The sequence below is a fragment of the Simochromis diagramma genome, unplaced genomic scaffold, assembly GCF_900408965.1.
Source record: "Simochromis diagramma unplaced genomic scaffold, fSimDia1.1 OVJJ01000603.1, whole genome shotgun sequence".
Lineage (NCBI taxonomy): Eukaryota > Metazoa > Chordata > Actinopteri > Cichliformes > Cichlidae > Simochromis > Simochromis diagramma.
The window spans coordinates 8,147,568-8,167,033 of NW_024387414.1; the positions used below are offsets into that span (position 1 = coordinate 8,147,568).

The 19,466-nt window shown below is 39.2% G+C and overlaps 1 protein-coding gene across 5 annotated transcripts in view; it reads left to right on the forward strand.

The window, feature by feature from the left end:
• The first annotated feature begins 633 nt into the window (after window positions 1–633).
• adcy7 (adenylate cyclase 7) overlaps window positions 634–19,466 on the forward strand; it is a 64,464-nt gene continuing 45,631 nt past the window's right edge. For 2 of the 5 annotated variants that reach the window (XM_040011828.1, XM_040011829.1), the window contains exon 1: window positions 634–760. The gene's annotated coding sequence lies outside the window, so the exon portion shown is untranslated. Of the gene's footprint in view, window positions 761–2,095; window positions 2,140–19,466 lie in introns of all 5 variants that reach the window. The other 3 variants (XM_040011825.1, XM_040011827.1, XM_040011826.1) reach the window with 3 other exon arrangements.

Here is a 19,466-nt window from a genome sequence, read left to right on the forward strand (position 1 = left end):
AAGAGCATGAAATGAACCAGTGGTGGAAGTTGATCCAGTGGAAATACTCCTGTATTTGACTGAAATGCTTTTATTTTGCATGCAAATATTGTATTTATCTTATACTCCACATTGTTTCAGTGATTAAAGCTTTAAAATGTATAAACCCTACTAAAAATGTATTGAAAACCTAAACCACAAGGTGGCAGCATCTTACCAAAAAGTTTTATTGTAGGCAACTACCCTAACCAGCATTACATTCTGTGCAAGTTTGAAATTACAGTCTTGAAAGACGTTTTTATGGTGGTTTTAACAAAACTGCACAGACGTTTCTAGTGTTCCCAATAAGTACGATGACAGAAATATAAATGCAGTACAGATATTAAGTTAACATCAAAGATAATTGCAGCCACCGTAAGCAAAAGTAGTTTTAAACTCTTGTGCAAAACTACTCTTCACACAATACATCTCTCTTAGTTCATAGGACTCTCCTGCATGAGCCTCAAAATAGTAGCCAATGCTTTCTATACTATATTTAACCGGGTCTGTGGTCTCCCCCCCTGCCTTTTTTGGGGCTCCCATCTTTGCCCAATGTTGAAAAAAGTCTGGTTAACGCCCCTGGTGTGTGACAGTGATGGAGGAGGGGCGTGCTCGCTTGGCGCAACGCGCGCACGGGCAATTGAAGAGTAGAGAAGAGGCGCACGGGGACCACACACTCAATGTGCACTTACCGGTTCGTTTATGTACGATTTATTTCCCGGAAGACCTTTAAGTCTCTCAGGTAAGATGCTAAACTCTTGTTTGATTTAAAAAACTAAACAAAACAAAAACGACCCTTCCTGACACATTAACACCTGCATGCTCAAGAGAAGGGTAACTGGTTGCACGGGGGAAAAAACGGTTAACACAAGGATGTCTCAGCGGAAAACTTTCCATCTCTGGCAACACCTTTTCATTTAAGTCGAGGTTTATATATATATGTGTAAATTTGTCGAAGTCTAAAGTTAAATAAAACGACACTTTTCTTGATCTCCGCATCGATTTTCCTTGACGCGTTTTTACCTGCCTGCTCTTGTCATCCAGACTGCAAGAAGTTGAATTGGTTTGTTTCGGAAATGAAGCTACTCACTCCTGGCTCGCTCTAAGCGAGCTGCCTTTGAGAGTTAGAGCTTCAAATTTTAATATTGAAATCCTCTTTGTCACATATTTAGTGCGAGTTTGTTCGAGTTGTAGGTGGAGAAACTGTCTGAAACTGTGAGAAATCAGAAAGTGGATTTATCCCCCTTGTTCTAAACGGGCTTTCGGTCTGCCATGCGTTTGTGTCAAATGTGTATCTCCTTGTATGTCACCGGGTAATGACTGGTAGTGTTTCTCACTCATTTATTGAGCGCACCCATCCAAATATAACCAGTTTATTTACTTCGGCATGGATTAAACTCTGCCAGTGATCCTGTGGTGTCTTTTCTCCGTGCTCTGGTGTTCTTCAAACCAACAAGGGCATTTTAGGGAAGGTAATATTTGTTTTTAATAAGTAAGTTGCTTTTTGGCAGGCTGGATGTTGCTGATTTAAAATCGTTTTATCTCTTCAAATCTCTTCCTACAACATATGGTCCCCGTTTCTACCACGAATAGTGCCCCCGTCAGTGCCTGTATACTCATTTCAGAGTGAAACTGGCTTTAGTCCTTTAGTAACTGGAGCACAACACAGTGCGTGCTTCAGAAGGCGCTTTACTGTTTGAGTTTAAAATCGAAATTGAATTTGATTTATTTACAAATCAGTTTAAAATGATCTAATATTAAATGACGTTATCTGCACTTTTTAATTAGTGGTCATTAAAACAACAGTTGTGGAGCTGTGCTGCGAGATCCCAGAGAAAGCAGCATGAGTCATTTTTAATGAAATCAAAATAACTAACCATCCGATTTTAATAATATTTTAACTTCTCACACAGTGTTCATCCATTTCTTTTAGATATCCATCTATGAGCTCAGATTTCATTTAAGTGGATTTAAAATGACCTTAAATTGATTTTAATAATATATTCACAATACAGAAAAACGTTGATTCCCATATCTCACTGACAACAGTTTTCACTGGGGCTTCTTTATTTTGCAGGAAATGGTCCGTGTATTATTTGGATGCATCACAGTGAGTGTGAGGTAGTTTTATTATTATCTTAAAGTTAGACATATTAAGAGCTATTTTTGTTGTTGTGAAGTTCAGTCTGTTTCCTAAATAGAAAGCAACCGCACATTGTCAGCCCATGTATTTATTGAGCCAGCAGTGTGCATAATTTTGCCTGAATGTAATGTTACAGCATAGGTGATGTGATCTCTGAAAGCAGAACATACAGGACATAGTTTTAAGGGATTATAATGGTCGGCTGATGTATAGCTTTTCAGGGAAATGTGTTTATGTGCACACAGTCCACTCGCTTGCTTTGGTCTGAATAGAAGATTAGACATCAGCTGAACAGCTTACATACACAGCTCGCAATATATGGCTTCACTTGAAATCGGTCTTTGTGATAATTTATTGCAAATAGTTTGAGAAATGATATGTAAACTCCATCACGTCTGAGTATTTAATGTTGCACTTCCTCAGCTGTTACTTTCCGTAAAGTGAAGCTGCAGCGAAGTCATTTCTTGGCATCGTCAGGTAGTTTAAACTGTGGATGAAGGCCATATTACTTCTCCTAAGAGCCAGGAAGAGATTGTGTAGCTGTACAAGTGACTTCTGAAAACACCAATTGGCTTTGTGTTTCTTCTCTACAAAGCTGTTCTGGTGATAAACTCTTTACATGGCTTAAAAGCCTTTTTTTTGTTTGTTTACGCTGTGATGACGTGTATAAATGTGTAAACCCAAGAACCGAATGACATATGCATTCCTGCCATCATATTCTGGGTACATGGATAGGCTAATTCTCATGTTTCTGCTTGTTTGAGCCTACTCACTGTTACTGACTCCATCGGGATAAGAGACATAGCTTCTGTGGGGCGGCTGTGTATCACTTGCTTGATTACTAATCTGATCCCTTTTCCAATTCTCATAAGTACAGGCGGCTTATGGATTGACCACTTGCTGTTATTTTTAATGACATCACTTTGTTTTAATTTAATCTAGGCAGTGAAAAACATTGAAGCCTAAAATGGTGAGATTAACATGTATAATGGTCAGTGTAAAATATCTGCAAGCAAGAGAAATCAAGGGGCATTGCTTTGACGCATGGAGCTCATGTGTTTTAATGTAATGGAGGGGTTAGTCTATGCAGTGGCAGTGGTGTTAAATTCTTGGTCATGGCTCAGCAGGTGAATGCGTTACTGCAATTCCCTAAATAACCCTAACCCATTGACAGAAAAGCTGTAATCTAAATCGTAACCTATACATTAGCATTGGCCACTGGTGTGCAGTTATCCTTTGTGATGGTATGATGTATGTAATTTTGACACGATGAAAACTGTGTTGTAATTTTGCAGATTGATTTTACAGTTTGATGCACCCAAACAGGGTTTAGCTGTGAGTGCGCACAAAAAAATCCCAAACTAAAACAAAACAGATTGTGGGGAATGACACCAGGGTCTGCTTTGTGATGATAATAACTGCTAGTTCAGTTGTTTTGTGTTTCTTCGCCCTCTCGCGTGGAGCCTCAGCTGACCATGTCGCTAGTATAAGACAGCAGTTCCCAGTGTGTGGTTTCAGTGCTAGCATGTCTTCATCAGTGGGGTTTGTTGAAAACCATTATTTTTCATGTTATGTATTCATAGTCTGCACTGTCATGCATCCTTAGTAAAAATGTTAATGCATTGGAGTAAAATGAATCAGGTCATTTTGTAGGCTAACGTAATCAAATTTATTCAAATTTCCATCCTTTGGTTTGGTGTTTATCTCATTAAGCTATGGCCAATTACTAACTCCACTGTAAAATCTGATGATAATACTGTGAAACACTATTAGCAATTATCCGATAGCCACACTGTCTGTCTATTATCAGTAAGGTAGTGGCTTGCAGCTATGGTTGAGTAATAAAGCTATAACAATAATATAGAAGGTAGGCAACAAATGTCACCAGACAGTGTCCATTTGACAGGAAAACACAGTTATGTGTCCAAAACACACTATGTCCCCATGGGTATCAAAGATGGTATTGGGTATCAAGTATTTTCCTCGGTATCAGTATCGAGTTTTGAAATTCAAGTATCGTGACAACCCTGGTTAGCGGATACCTGAGTCTGTCTGGTCTCCAAGCAAAGGATGGGCAGTATAGCCGCAAAATGATATCACAACATTTCAAGAAAATTTGCGATAATGATATTACTGACAGTATCTTTTCATTGATCCTTGTAGCTTACAGAGAGCGGTAGCAAGCTTCAACATTGTTATCAAAAATATTTTCTACCTGAAATGTTACATTTAGGATCGAGCTTTTTAACCACCTGGGCCGAGCTAGCTTTTCCACCATGTAATCACATCCTTAATTTCTATACACCTTTGCTCTTCCTGTCATAATGGAGTGCAGCCAGTGACACCTGGTGGAGTCATTTGTTTATATTTGTTTGGCACATCACCAGCTGTGTTCAATCTTTAGTGGAAACAGTTTTCCTGCATATTATGTAAAGTATTTTGTTTTGTTGGAAGCTGTTGAAGTAGCTCGGGTTTTGCTAAATCGTCCTCGGAGGCTGACGCACGGCTCTTGCCTTCAAACTTGCCCAGGCTTGCGTCATTGTTGAGCACACTGTGGAATTTAAACACGCGGTTTCACGGTAGCAGTGATGTTTCGATTTGACATTTATTAATAATGTTTAATTGCAGACAATATGACATGGCATAGCCCTACTCCAGACGTTAACAACAGCTACAGAATCTTGTTTTTGTCATTTGAGCTGAATGACGGCCTATATGGACAGAGTAATAAAGCAGAGGGCTTGGGGAGAAGAGTAATTTTAGGGCTTGATAAAATACGTTACTGTAACTTCATTCCAGCTATCCATTATAACCCTTCTGTGTTGGTTTCCAAAAACACTTCTCTGGCTATATTTGTGTGAGTTTCACTTCACCTTTGGTGTAAATATAACTTCAGTCAGATGACCTGTTTGGTTTTTTTTTTTTTGCTGCAAACATTGGAAACCACCGAATTAAATTGCATAAGTGTTCTGCAGCAGTATGGACACCTACACGCCTCAGTTTGTGAAGGAAAAAAAAAAGTACAGATAACTCAATATAGGCATGTAAACTTATGTTAAATGCAAATGTAAATGGGCATTTGCAGTGTAAATGGTGCCTTTCTCTTCTAAGCAAATGAAAGAAGATGAGTGTGCCCTGTTTAATTTGACCGCTCCTGTGTTTTGAAACGGGTACACAGCGTTATCATCAGCGCTGAAGAGAATCTTGCTGAGTTGTGCGTCGCTTACCTAAACGCACATATATATATAAATGAGCTAACAGCTATGTGCAACATATACTCTTGGTTTGTGCTTGACAAAGATAATGACCTTGACAGGAAATGTGGGGAACCTTCACCGGATGCACAATGTGACTTCTCACAGGTTTTTCTTAAGAACTAGAGTTGACACCATCTGTGAAGCTGAGAGGAACACAAGCTGTCTCTTTGTGCTGCTTTCAGTATCGTTCTTGCTTGGCAGCATGCTTATTTCTCTTTTTGGCTATATTGTTTATTTAAAAAAAAAAAAAAAGCACGTTTTTTTTTTTTCTCCAACAAGAGTGGGAGCTGGCAACACAGAATGGCACAAGAACATATTTAAAGTTTTTAAATACTAATACATTAAAACCCTCACCAAATCTCAGGAAGCATCATTTTTGAACAATCATTTTAAAGTACATGTCTGATCTCTTTGAGTGTATTGAGATGGGGTTGTGTGTCAGGATAAAGCTATTTTCCCTCTTTACTGTTGAGTACTTCCTTCCTATCAGTCTCAGTAGAGAAATTCCATCCAGATTTGTCCTCATTAAACACGCACGCACACACACACACAGGCAGTGTTTCTTACTAATAGGCATTTTCTGTTGTTATTAGACCTCATCATGTTCTTAAAATGCTTCTAGCCACTTACAGCACTGATAATTTCTCCAATTTCTCCCCTCTTTCCTGTCTTTTCTCTCTTCGTCGCTCATTTTTCAATCTCGCTTTCTCTCATCTGCTTCAGGCTCGAAAGGAGAAGGGTTCCTCTAGGTGGACAGTGTGCTAATCCTCGAACACACAGTGGGGACTAATCGGACTCATTAACTCTCGACTCTAGTGCTTTCACCCAGGGATCACAGCTAATCCTTTTTCGGCACAGTCTTCATCGTGCATGCTGTAAATGCTCGTTTGCTTTATCCTCTCTTGCGCGATTTTATTTCTTGCATAATAATAGAGACAGCTTTTTTTTTTTTTTTTTTTTTTTTTTAATTTAACAAAAACCATTGCTACAGAAGGGTACCCTGTGGTCTGATCTTAGCTTTAAACATCATTCCAACTATACTTCTGACATGGTGCCTTGATAATAAGCTTTCAGTGACACGTGACAGCTCAGTGTTTAAAGCATGGATGTAAACACAGCTATAAAAACAGAGCAAAAACATCGGTCAGTGAATCAGGCCACTTACTGTCGAGCGCCAGAACCACCAAGCTCTCCGGATTGTTTTCACACTGCTTGCACTTGTTCCATATATTTAAAGTCAACCTAATCTCATCTTGGTCTTAAAAAAACACGAGTCCGTGGAGAGTAGGGTGAAGGTGACGTCTGGTTCGGCGATGTCTCTGAATCAGTTTCTCACAGAATCTTTTCCCAACAAGATGTTGTGAAACTATAGGATGAAAAGGATGAGGATGCCACTGGGACAGGGTCTCTAAAGTCAACCAAGGTTCAAAGGCTGTTGTCATTGACGTCACCAGAATCATGGCTGACAGAACATTGGGCTAATACTTGGTTTTATTACCCAACTCCTGTGACAGTTTGTAGTCTAAACTTTAGTAGATTGAAAGACAAGAGTCCAAATGATTATGCATTCTGTACTAAGTGCTAAGCTCCAAAATCATGCAAACTATAACTAATCCTTGACTTTTCTTTGGAGCCAACCTGAAATGACAATTCAAGGAACAGGATTTGGGGGGCTTCTGCATTGCTTGATTAGTAGGAACTCATTTTGAAGGTGGCGCACGGTAGTGGTGGAAGGCGGAGGAGTTTAATTAAAGTTAATAGAAATATTCCTGGGCATCAAGAACAGCTCAAGATAGAAAACAACTGACAGTCAAGAATTTTAAGCTCTGTTTATGCGGCACTTTTGTAGAAAATAGTTGCTGTCAAAGTGGTCAGAAATATTTCAGAATTCTACCAAGCTCTTTGTAAAATTTTGTCTGGCGGTGTGACATTCAGGGTACATTAGAGGCATGTTTACATGTCACTTTTTCTAATTTTCTGTCAGTTTGGACACAAAAAAGGAAATTCAATCTTTCGTATGTTCAAAAAATGTTGAGTTGCCTTTTTAATTGCACTAAATTTTGATCTGTGGCGTCTCTGAATTACATTTCGTGGTAGGGTAGCAGAGTGCTACTGTGTGTGTGTTTTGAATTTCATCATAGTGTGAAGCAGAAATAATAATTTGTGGTTCGAAAAATTACTTGAAGATGGTAAACAGGGTCATTACAGGAACTTTCAATTCACGCAGACATACAATCACGGTTTCAAATCAGTGCTATTAAGGTTAAGTAAAAGAAATCTTCATAATCACTTAGGGAAAGAAATGTTAAGATGACCTGCGAAGCGCAAAACCCGATAACCTGTGGCTTTCCACATACTCAAGTTAAAAGAAGGAGCCCGTGATATTTGGAGCCGTGTATTTTTAGGAAGAAACATCCAGGACAGGTTTGTCACTTAAGAAACTTCTTCAGACTTTACTGCATACATTATAAGAGAGACATGGCACACAAAGGATCCTGAATTTAACTCTGAGACTTTTGCAACAGCAGAAATGGTGGTAAAAGTTTAACTTCTGGTGTGAATTTTTTTTTTTTTTTCCAAAATCTTATATCAGGGCAACGTCCACATCTGATTTAATCAGTTATTGCTCGATGTGATTGCATTTTTTCCTGCAGTTCTTTCGACTCTGTGACCAAAGAAATCGGCATATGTTTTAGACAAACTATGACTTTACCTCTTAAGTATAGCTAGAGCAACAGCTGGCTGTTTGAAGAGCAAGAGGATGAGAAATCCTAATATGGTTGTCTTTGCTTTTTAGTCATCATTATTACACCCACTTGTTTCTAGTCCCACTCTGTTTCCATTCCTTGCCCTTGCTGCCCATTTCATGACTGTCACCGCAAAAATGTGGTATGCATGACAGAACTTGCCCTCTATCAAAACGAACTAACTATTAATCCTGGAAAAACTCTGTTCTGTTAATGCACATGATAAGCTCTCCAAGATTTATTTCAAAGATTCTCATATAGTGAGATTTAGTCTGATCTACCTTAAAACAGGTTTCTTTCTACAAGTGCCACTTATTTTCTTCTTAACTTATCTTGTTTTACCCTGTGATGGGCCGGTGAGCTGTCTGTGGAAGCTTGTTTCAAACACTGAATAATGAAAACATAATTTGCTATCGATAAGTCAAACTCTTGGTTTATGATTATAAAGTTTGAGTTGCATATGTCCAAGTTATGACTTACTAACTGAAAATTCTGAGAAAATGACTCAAAAGTGAGAAAATAAGTATGTCATTAATTTGCAATTGTGACTTATGGGTGGCAAAAAATCTATGTATTTCTGAAAATGTTTTTTTCAGTGCTAATTAACTTCCACACCTGTTCAGGAAGTCCCTGCCTCTCACTCAAAATAAAATGGGATAGGTTCCACTTGATCCAGACTAACTTGATCAGCCTGACTATAATCAGGCTTCACTTAAAGGCTGTTTCCCTAGTGATGAAATGCAGTAAAAGCTTTACTGCAAGTTACTGCAAGTTTTAAACCAAACCTAAGAATAGAGGGAATGCACCATCACTCAGCTCACTTGACCACAGTTTACAGTATAAAGATTTCTGCAAACATACAAAAGAAAAACTGTTGACACCACAGGGATGAAATTCCTGCCAACTGTTGCTTCTTCCAACCTGTTTTGGCTCTCCTGCAGCTTGTGCACTGCCGTTGATGTGTGGTGTACGCAACACAACCTATAACTAAAATAAATGGATTTGCCCATAGAGCGTCTACTCGTCACCAATGTCAGATCTGGCTTTTTGAGTCAAATATCAGATCGGGGGATCAGGGATACTGATCTCATGGAGTATTTATGTTAATCTCCCAGCTGTTTTGCGCACTATGCACTTCAACACTTGACAACCCACTGTGAAACTTTCCACGGTCTGCCACTTTGTGGCTGAGCTGCTGTAGTTCTTAAATGCCTCCACTTTGCAGTATTGCCACTTACAACTGATCATGGAATATTTATGAGGGAAGAAATTTCATAGACTGACTTGTTGCAGTGTTGGAATCTTATTACAGTGCCAGACTCAAATTCAGTGAGCTCTTTGCTTTCACAAATGTGTGTAAAGACAGACTGTGTGAAAATGTGTGTAATGTTTTTTTTTTTTTTTTTTTTATACAGTTGTAGCAGTGGGACTGAAAACACTTTAATTCAAAGATTAAGGAGAGTGGTCCAATACTGTGAATTCTGTGCCCAAATACAAGCAACAAAATGACGACTGCATGGGAGTGTTTGCTTTCTAAGGTTATGGAGAAACCCCTTTAGGTTTTGCTGTTGGGGTTTTTTGTGCTGTTTTTCAACTTTTGAAGTAGGTTTTTAGGGAAATAAATGGTAGGACAGTTACTGTTTGCTCTCTTGTCATCCTCTAGTGTCCAGTTTCAATCACACTTGATCAAGACTACTAATGTATCTTGCCAGGAAAGCTCTCTAGGGGCCATAGAAGGCCATGCCCTCTTAGTTTTGCTGTTTGCAGAGGATCAGTGCTGCTGAGATGGGATGCTTTGGAGTGCCATTAGAGAAATGCCTCTTCACCCCATTTGTTAAATTGTTCCATTTCCTGGACACCCTCCTCGCCCACAGTGCTTTTGTGTCAACACTCATTCTAATCTGCCTTCAGCAGTTGGGTGATAAGATACATTTTGCTGTCAAAGCAAAGCAAAACATTTGCCAAAAAGAGCCAATCGATACTATATTCAGATTTATGAATCTTGTCTAATGCGCCTGTGATGTACTGGCAAGAGATTTGTTGGCTGTAAAATGTTTTCGCGTCCCATGGATACATATGAGATGACCTTTTTGTCTCTTACTTCTTGATCGAAAGCCATATTGAACATTGAAATGCCCTGCAGCTGGCGATGCCTGCCTCCTCTGAATGCTCGTTTGAGTTTGGATGGTGCAGATGTGTGGGTGTCCTGCTCTTTCTCTCTTACATTTTTTTTTTTCCTCCCAATTTCATTTTCAGAGTATTGTGCTTGCTGTGGTTCAAGGACATTATGTAATGCTTATAAGAGCACCTCATCTGGAGAAGTGCCATTGAGACACAGAGTTTGCAGAACTCATTTTAGAAATGAAAACTTGCCTGTGAAAGACATTAGTAACTAAGGACACTGAACCGAAAAGGAATTCAGCAGGTGAATAACTCTAAGACAAGGAAAGTCTTTATTTTTACCAATTTTTGAAGGATATTTAGGGAGTGATGCAATATTCAACGATATAATGCAAATATTACTTTTCTTACAGTTAATTTGCTCGGTGTATATATTTTTTCCTATAGAGCTTTTTAGCCTCAAGCTTGTAGTCATTTAGTTGGTACACAGCGCTGCTCTTGGTGGGTGCTGTTTTGTGTTTGTGCATTCACATTTTCAGAAATATGTGGTGTTTGCATGCCACAGGGAGGCTTGCGGCACTTTCCTGCTCCAACAAGCTGCTCATTGTGCTTGGCTGGTTAATGAGTGATTAGCCAGGATTGGCTCTCTGTTTGGGAAGAAGAGCTGGTAGGTGACCTATCGAATGAATAGTGCAGAGACACTAAGATAAAAGCTGGGAATGCTGTTGGAAAAATGTCAGATGGGTCTTGGGGTGCACAATTTAAATTGGAATAGATAAGGTTATGTTTCGGGTAAACTGAAAAGCACATGCCTTTATGTAGATGTCATAGATGTGCCTTATCTGATCAACTAGGGTTATTCAAGTATTTTTATATTTGGTTTCCAGATAAAATGTTGACATATACAGACCTAAACTGCAAAATTACAAAGCTACAGCCTATATCAACACTAGCCAAAGCGGTGATCATGAACAGTAACGAAGATTTATCCAATTTTGGCAATGGAACAGAAAACGTTATCAGATTGTTTCATAGAGTAGTATGCTTTGAGTTTTTGAGTTGTTTGTGCGATGGTGGCATACATTTTTTTTTTTTTTTTTTCTCATGTGGTTAGTCTTTATTCACCCAGAGACAGCAAAAATATATGTACCAAAACTGAACTGGGGTGGATTTTTAGAAATATCAGTTCTCACTTGGTAAAGTCATCATTTTGGCTGACGCATACGTCAGTGCTTGTCAACATATGAACAACAGAATTTGAAACAGGGGAAAAAATACAACTAAAGAGTTATCTGTACAATGCCCAACTGCTGCATCAATCTGGCTCTGTTCCTTTTAGAAGTCCCAATGCTCCTGCAGCCACTTGTCATAGAGTTGCCTGTAGAGAATGACTTGCATCCAACCTCTCTCAGCAAGCGTAAACTGCCTGCAACATGTCAGGACTTAGGAGCAAAGCATCAGCTCTGGCTTAAGGGAGCGCCTCATCATTGGTCTGTTGACTTAACCAAAGTTACTTGGCTATGTTCTCTTTTGGGTTTACTCTAAAGCATGGGTGGAGTTTACAGCCATAACGTAATTTATTTCAACAAACACTGGTCCACCTGTAGCACTGGTTGCACTGCAACAGCACTAGACAGAAGGAGACAAATACACAAATAAAAGAGGGTGTCCATGTGGTTGATGAGAATCTGTGACTGTGGTAGTGGTGACACAGTGGAAAGATAACTCATTTGCCAAAAGGATTTTGAATAATGCTATGTAATTGCTTCAGATGCTGTAGGGCAGGGTCCCCAATCCCAGTCCATGAGGGCCGGTGTCCCTGCAGGTTTTAGATCTCACCCTGGGTCAACACACCTGGATCAAATGATTAGGTCATTGCCAGGCCTCTGGAGAACTTCAAGACATGTTGAGAAGGTAATTTATCCATTTAAATCAGCTGTGATGGATCAAGGACACATCTAAAACCTGCAGGGACACCGGCCCTCGTGGACTGGGATTGGGGACCCCTGCTGTAGGGCAACAAAATAGTGCTCTCTTTCGTGCAGTATTAGCATAGCTATGTAGGCCAGCCTGCAGTGTAGGAAGATGACAGACGAGTAAGTGACATTTACACCAGGGTAGAGAAGAAAGGTCTTGGCCAGTATCCCAAAAAGTTGATTCTGTTCATCTGGATGTTGCGTTTTCAGTGGAAGAAACATTTCATTACTTATCCAAGTAACATCTTCAGTCTCAGTTGACTGGAGATGTTTTATTCACATGTACTGTCTATAAGGTTGAGGAAACCTGCAGTTAGCCAGGACTGAAGAAATGACTTGGTTGAGTGACGAAACGGCTCTTCCACTGAAAACGCAATGGCCAGATGAACAGAATCAATGTTTTGGGAATTTCTTACCTGGAAGATTGAGTATGCATTAGGATGTCTTAGCCAGTATTTTTAACTAGTTTTGTTAATTTGAGTTTTATTGTCGGGCATAATATAGGCATTTCTCAAAGTATTAGAAATAACAGGGAAATGCATTGATTTTTGTCAAACAAAGCAGTATTGATATACTTTACTTTTTACAATTTATATAAATTCGGAGTGTTTAAAAAAAAAAAAAACAAAGTTATTATTTTTACTGTTTATTGACACATCCTACTGTAATATCACTGTCATAAATAATAACGTTACAATCTGGTAGCATCACAAACCTCATGTAATTGGGGATTCCCCAAAGGTCTTGAGGGAACACCCTGTACACGTAATGGGCAAATTATGATTTGATATCCTCCTTTTCTCTCTTCTTTAATACGGTTCTGTCAGACGCTTCCTTCTTTAGAAACAGCGATCTACTTCCCCACCGTCGCACCATAGTTTATCTTCTGATTGTTTACATTCTCTCTTTAATATTGCAGGATCTTTTCATTATGATATAAAGTGCCTTCTTATTAGCCTCTGCACATATATAGTTTCATTGAATGCTTCTGTTTTGTTGTGTAGAAAAAGAAAGCCACCGTCTTTAAAATATCATTTCTTTCGCATACGCCACACTCACTTCCTCCTTTTTGGGGCTGTCACATGGGTCACTGCCAACGCCATTTGGGAGGCAGTGGTCCAGTGGAGCAGCCCAAAGCTTCAGGCTCAGGTGTCACACGGTCAAAAGACTGGTGTTCTGTTAATGCATTGTAAGCTCATCTATTCTGGCTTGGTGATCTGTCTTCTAGTTGATAGTTGTTGTAGCAATAAAGATTGGTGTTATGCTTTTGTGGCTGCATCTCTCATTTGTCAGTAATCATGGAATGGATTTCAGTTTTAGAGCCTTTTAAGGATCATTACTGCTCCTCGTGTGTCCATAAATGAATAATAAATGCTTGGTTCTTATCTGCATCTGTGCTTATCTATCCCAAATAGATTCACTGTTTGTCTTGACAGGACTTAAAATCTGTCATTCCTTTCATAACAGCATCCATCTGTGACTAATTATGCAGTGGCTGCAGGATTTTTTATTTTTTTATTTTTTTTTTTACGAAACTGTCCTTGCACAGTTGTTAGGGAAATGAGTCACGGTTGTTAAGGAAGTGAAATGGTGTGCGGTCGACTGTATGTCGCAGGGTATGACTGGCCTTCGTCTGAGAGCTCTCAGAGCACTCAAAACCTCTGCAGGTGTTTGATGTTTGAGCTCTGCAGATCTTCGTTCACATTTGGAAATAAAGAGAAAATATGGGAACAATGTAGCAATGTGATTGTACAGCTTATGTTTATGTATATCTTAATTGGTTTTAGTGTGATAGAGCAATCCAAAACTCATGGCAGCAACATCCGCAGTCAGTTACTCTGCGTTGTGTGGTAAGTGTGATCAAAGCAATGATTGGTGACAGCTGACAGCATACTGAACAAAAAGCTCACTGTGTTCCTCTTTTGACTCCTGGGTGATGCAAGAGTGTGTCAAATACCAATAGTGTGTGTGTGTGCACCATCTCTCAACACAACACAATGTTTTTAGTTAATCTTTGTATCACTATGAACAAGTATTTTGATGGTTTTAAGAAATTGGGAAATTATAGTGTTTATAAAACTCACTTGGAGACTGTAAAAGCTGCTTCTTCATTCAGTTCAAGTGAAGTAAAAAGCTAGCAGACACTGAACTTTGGCCAAAAGCGATGCCTTTTCACTGGATTTGATTAAGTCACTTGATTGTGATAGTTGTAAGTTTATACATTTGCACTTTTTCTACATATGCAGTAAAATCAAACTGTTTCTGACACATAGACTTTACTTCTTACATTTAAAAAAAAAAACCCAAAACATTTTCTCTGTACAAGACTCATATATATCATCTGCAGTCAAATTAATTTTGCACATTGGAGTCACTCTTATTTTGGAAATTAACCAGCTAGTTAATTCCTTTTGTATGTTTAACCCCTGGCTGGCTCACTGGGAACCCTTCATGTGTTAGCATCCACAGAGAGACCTTTGACTAATTCCACCATCTTGGGCAGCTAATAACTTGTCTATCACTGCTGCACTGCTGACATGTTCCTTCTATACTATGAAGATGTGCACTGAGGTTTTATTTTGAGTCATTTTCACTTTTTCGTCATAGTACTGTTGCTTCTTGAGGTTTTTTGTTTGTTTTGTTCTATATAGATATTTTTTTCTGTCCCTGGATGATCTGAGGAAGTAAAATAATCAAAAGAACCATCACACCGAAAACTCTAAAGATTGATTTATTCTGTGGTGAATCTTTGTAGGTCCTATAATGTAACCTATGCAAGAGCATTCATGCCTGGTGCATTGTGCATTAATTAGAGTGCATGGTAGAAACAAAGAAAATGCCGGGACGTTTTTTCCGTGCTGGCTCCCCACTCTTCAGTACCCACAGCTGTGGGTTGCATTGAGTCGATATGTAGTTGCTTTTCTAAGAAGGTGCACATCAGATTATTTAACACGGAAGTTAAAAGCCCATTTAAATATTTTATTCTCTAGCTGATCACATCATGTCTGTCCCAGGAGCAGTCAAACTTTTGTTCTTACATCAGTAGTAATTTAAACTGATCAGTGAGTCATTTTTAAACCAGCACTTCCAGTATTTTGCCTGGTAGCTCAAGAAAAGTTCGATTTATCAGATTAAATAGCTGAAGTTGTTCTTCTAATATGCCAAGTGCACGCTTACTAAATATTTAACGAAATAAAAGTAATTAAACATGTGGAACTAATAACCCTAAAAATACTAAAATTAGTTCAAGGTTAGTTTCAGATTTAATCAGCCTTCTTACTGAAGGATGTTTTCCTTCTTTCCACAGGCTACTTATAGAAACTATCCATTTGTTAACTCTTTCTTGGGTTGAACAGTAACTTTATATTGCCCCTGTTTAAGCATGCATACAAAATCGCCCTTTCTTGATGGAGTTGGATGTCATTATAGGATAACTGGAGTCATGCACTAAACGGGGTGAGTTCTTCACACCTGGATGAGCTTGTCTTTATGCTGCACAGTGTGAGACTGTGACTCATATTTGGGAGGGACTGCAGTGAAACCGAAGCAACTCATGTCCGTTCCTTTGAGAGATCCTGCACAGACAGATGCTCAGTAGGAGTAACCTTGCTTTCACCCAATACAGCCAAAAACTCTTCTTCCCACTCAACCACAGAAACCTCAGAATTGGTACTGCTGCCTGAAGACATTCCTGACTGTGTAGCTGTTCATCAGAAATGCTTTTATGCACATTTCTTGGCTTACAGTGGCAAAACATAAGGCGAGGTTTTTGCAAAATGTGTAACTGTAACCCTGCCGCATACTTTCAGACTGCCAACAACAAGGCCTCCATTCAGAATCGGAAAGAAAGTGTGAGCCAATGTAAAGCCTACAATGAAGTGGAACACAGACTAAACACAAATCGGAGGCCAGTCATATGGGGAGGCTGATACAGGAACAAACATTTTAAGAGTGCTAATGAAGACACTCAGCAAAGAGACAAGGATGCTATTAGTCAGCCCTCATTTACTCCAGTCATCCATAGCTCCCAGGAGGCATTTGAGGTAATGAGATCCCTCTGTGCTCTTTCTGCGTCACTCCCACTGTCTGACCTCTCTGTTGCTGGACAGCTGTAATTGAAGGCTTAGCAGAATGCGCCGTGCCATGCTGCACTTATAGCACATGCTGTCAGCATTTCTTTTGCTCATTACACGTGTATTATTTTCCACTGCATGGCTATTTGTCCCACACATGTACAGCAGGGAGTCACTCAATCAGTCTGGTGCTGAGACTTTTGACAAGTGTTTGGCTTACTCCAATAGTTAATAATATTGTACTTGTCTCCATGGGGAAATGTCTCATCTATTTGACCTGTCCTAACCACAATCATACAGCAATCATAGAGCAAAGCTTGTGGATCTGCGCCAGTACACAAGCGTGCGCCTTGTGTAAGTGTAATGGCAGGATTATTCCTGCCTAACGTGTCAATCTTATGGTGTGGGAGGAAAAGAGAAACTTGCAAATGCGGTGATGCAACAATGATAATTACCATGCTACTAAAGAAGGAATCAAATTCTCCTCTTTTCCACTGCTCGGGTATTTTAGAATTTAAAATCCTTTCCTGAAGGGGAATTTGTCACTCATGTTCTGTGGGTTGGGAGAGTATCGCTCAATACAAAAGGTACATTTACCTGGAGCCTAATATTCAAGTGCTGAAAGACCCATAATACTTCATATTTCAGCTGATTACAGTAGGGTTACCCGTTGACATGCATGCATGCCTGCTTGACTTTAATCTGGTGTCAAACTCGAGGCCTGCACCCAGTGGACACACGTCAAACTAAACTGGCGATCATACCCTTACCTCACTAACAAATATGCTAACACACATTAGCATGGAAAAGGTTGGAAAAGCGGATCCATAAAACAGACCATTTCATGAGAGTTTGGACTCGCAGCAGAGCTGTGCAGCCCAGAATCTTTATTAATATTATTCCTCTCATTATTTTTACTGAAGCTTGTCGAACAACCACCGAGTTGTCATGTTCACACTTGTGAAATAGGCAATGTCAAGCTTGTAGGATACCTGAGGATATAGTTTAAGCGATTGCTCTGTATTACCACCAGTTATAATATTTAGCTTTGTGAAAAAGGTTGATCTTTTAGTGTAGCTTCTAGTGTAATATTATTTTGTTTAACTAAATTGTATACTATTCAGAAGTAGCTTTATGTGGACCCAGTTATACATGAGAATACTATGTGATACTTTATCAACTCTAAACTGCATGTGGGTTTCTGGCCCTTGATGTGAGTGAGTTTGACACCCTTGGGGTAAATTGCAGCAGGTTGTGTTTTTTCCTCTTTAAAAAAAAAAAAAAAGACTTTTCAAAGAGAATTGATCCCTTGCATAGCGTTTGTATTTCATGTAAACTCTTGAAGAAATGAGAGCAGCACAGTGCTGGCAACAACTACTCTGAAGAGATGATAAATATCCATCTTCAGGGAGCTCATCAAACATTCGCTAAAGAGATAAGATGGCCATTGAGGAAGACGAATGTATAATGATTTCATAACTGTAGCCAAAGTCCCACAGCTATTCTGATTAAATGGGCAGTGCATGTAAACACCAAGCCACTACTGTCAACTCACCAGTCGTGTAATAGCACTGTTGGCCACTTGCATAACTTTTGCTTATTCCATGCTCTTGGGATCAGTGTTCCTAGTGTGCTGGGTGCGAGCGTCCAGAGACAGGGTGTGTTTGACAACAGTCGTTGGTCCTCTTAATTTTGGGCCAGAGCCAGGCAGCTCTTGGAGCCTTTGCAGACAGACTGACTCCTCCCTGCATGTAAGCAAAGTGTCATATAAAATCTCCAATCACGAGTTGAATTCCTGAAGCCGTTTTAATACACCCTGTTTATATTCTTACATCAGATTTGTAGAAATAAAACAAAAAAAAGGAAAATATTTTACAAATAGCTGCTAAGATTCATTTTTAAGATAAAATTCGTTCTTAAAGTCGACAAAGATTCGTGCAGTGACTGCATAGATCAGAGCCATGACTACTCCATATTCCAAATAATTTTTTTTTTAATATCAATTTTTAGGAGGTTAACACTAACACCTACTCCGCCTAAATCCCACCACTGTACACAGATGTTTTGAATAACAACGAGTTTGTGCTTGCTTCCTGGCCTCCCACCCACAAGCATTGCATAAGTAATTTTTCTACAGGGCAGAAGCATTTTGTAAGACTCTTATTCTCTACTTGTTTTTGTTTTTTTTACCATCTCAATTATGCATTTAAAAATATAGATTTTGAACTTTTGGAAAATACCTACATCTGCCATTGCACAGCAACGTGAGGAGGAGGAGCACAGTGGCTAAGTTCAGGCAGCCTGATGTTGACCACAGATACCGGGAACAAGTTTATTCAGTTCACATGTATGAAACTGCCGATATGCTGCCTCTGATAAAAAGGCTACTTTTTCAGTTTGCAGAATTTAAGATGGTTCTGATTACTCGGAAACCTTGGTCAGAGATTGGGAGCTCTCTGTCATACCAAGTAACCGTTTCCATGGTGGAAATAGTTACTAACTAAGAGGTGTCCTCTTGCTTTTGAAATTTCTTTCCACACATCTCTAAACACTGTGCTGACATATTCTTGGTTTGTTGTACATGCACTGCATGATTGTGGTTTAAGTTGATCTCAGTAGTACTGTACGAGTGTCCAATGAAACATGTTTCCACAAGAGTTTTTTCAGTCTAGAAAGAAGTTGACTATAATTAGTTAAATCATGAACTTCTAGCTAGAATGATCTGTAAAAATGGGTATTATTTGCCAGTAGAATTGCATTAATATCAAAACCTACAAAATGGTAAACAAAACTGTAAAATGATTCTAGTACAGCACATAATGCAAGTATAAGCTGGCCCCTTCCAAGTTGTAATTTAAAATTGTACTGTAAATGTACCGGTGGTTATAGCAAGAGCAGTAGATGATGCCAATTTAACTCTTTTACTTGATTTGGCTTCAAGGTAACGTGTGTGTGTGTGTGTGTCTGTGTGTGTATGTGTCTATCAAGCTTTAGTTACATTGTTTGTTCAACCTTTTTTATTTGTTGATAAATTGTGATTGGCTGATTCACCCTGTGGACTGAATGGGACAGCCCCCAGTTAACCTGTCAGACATGATTTGACGTTTACCACTGGGCTACTGTTTATGTCA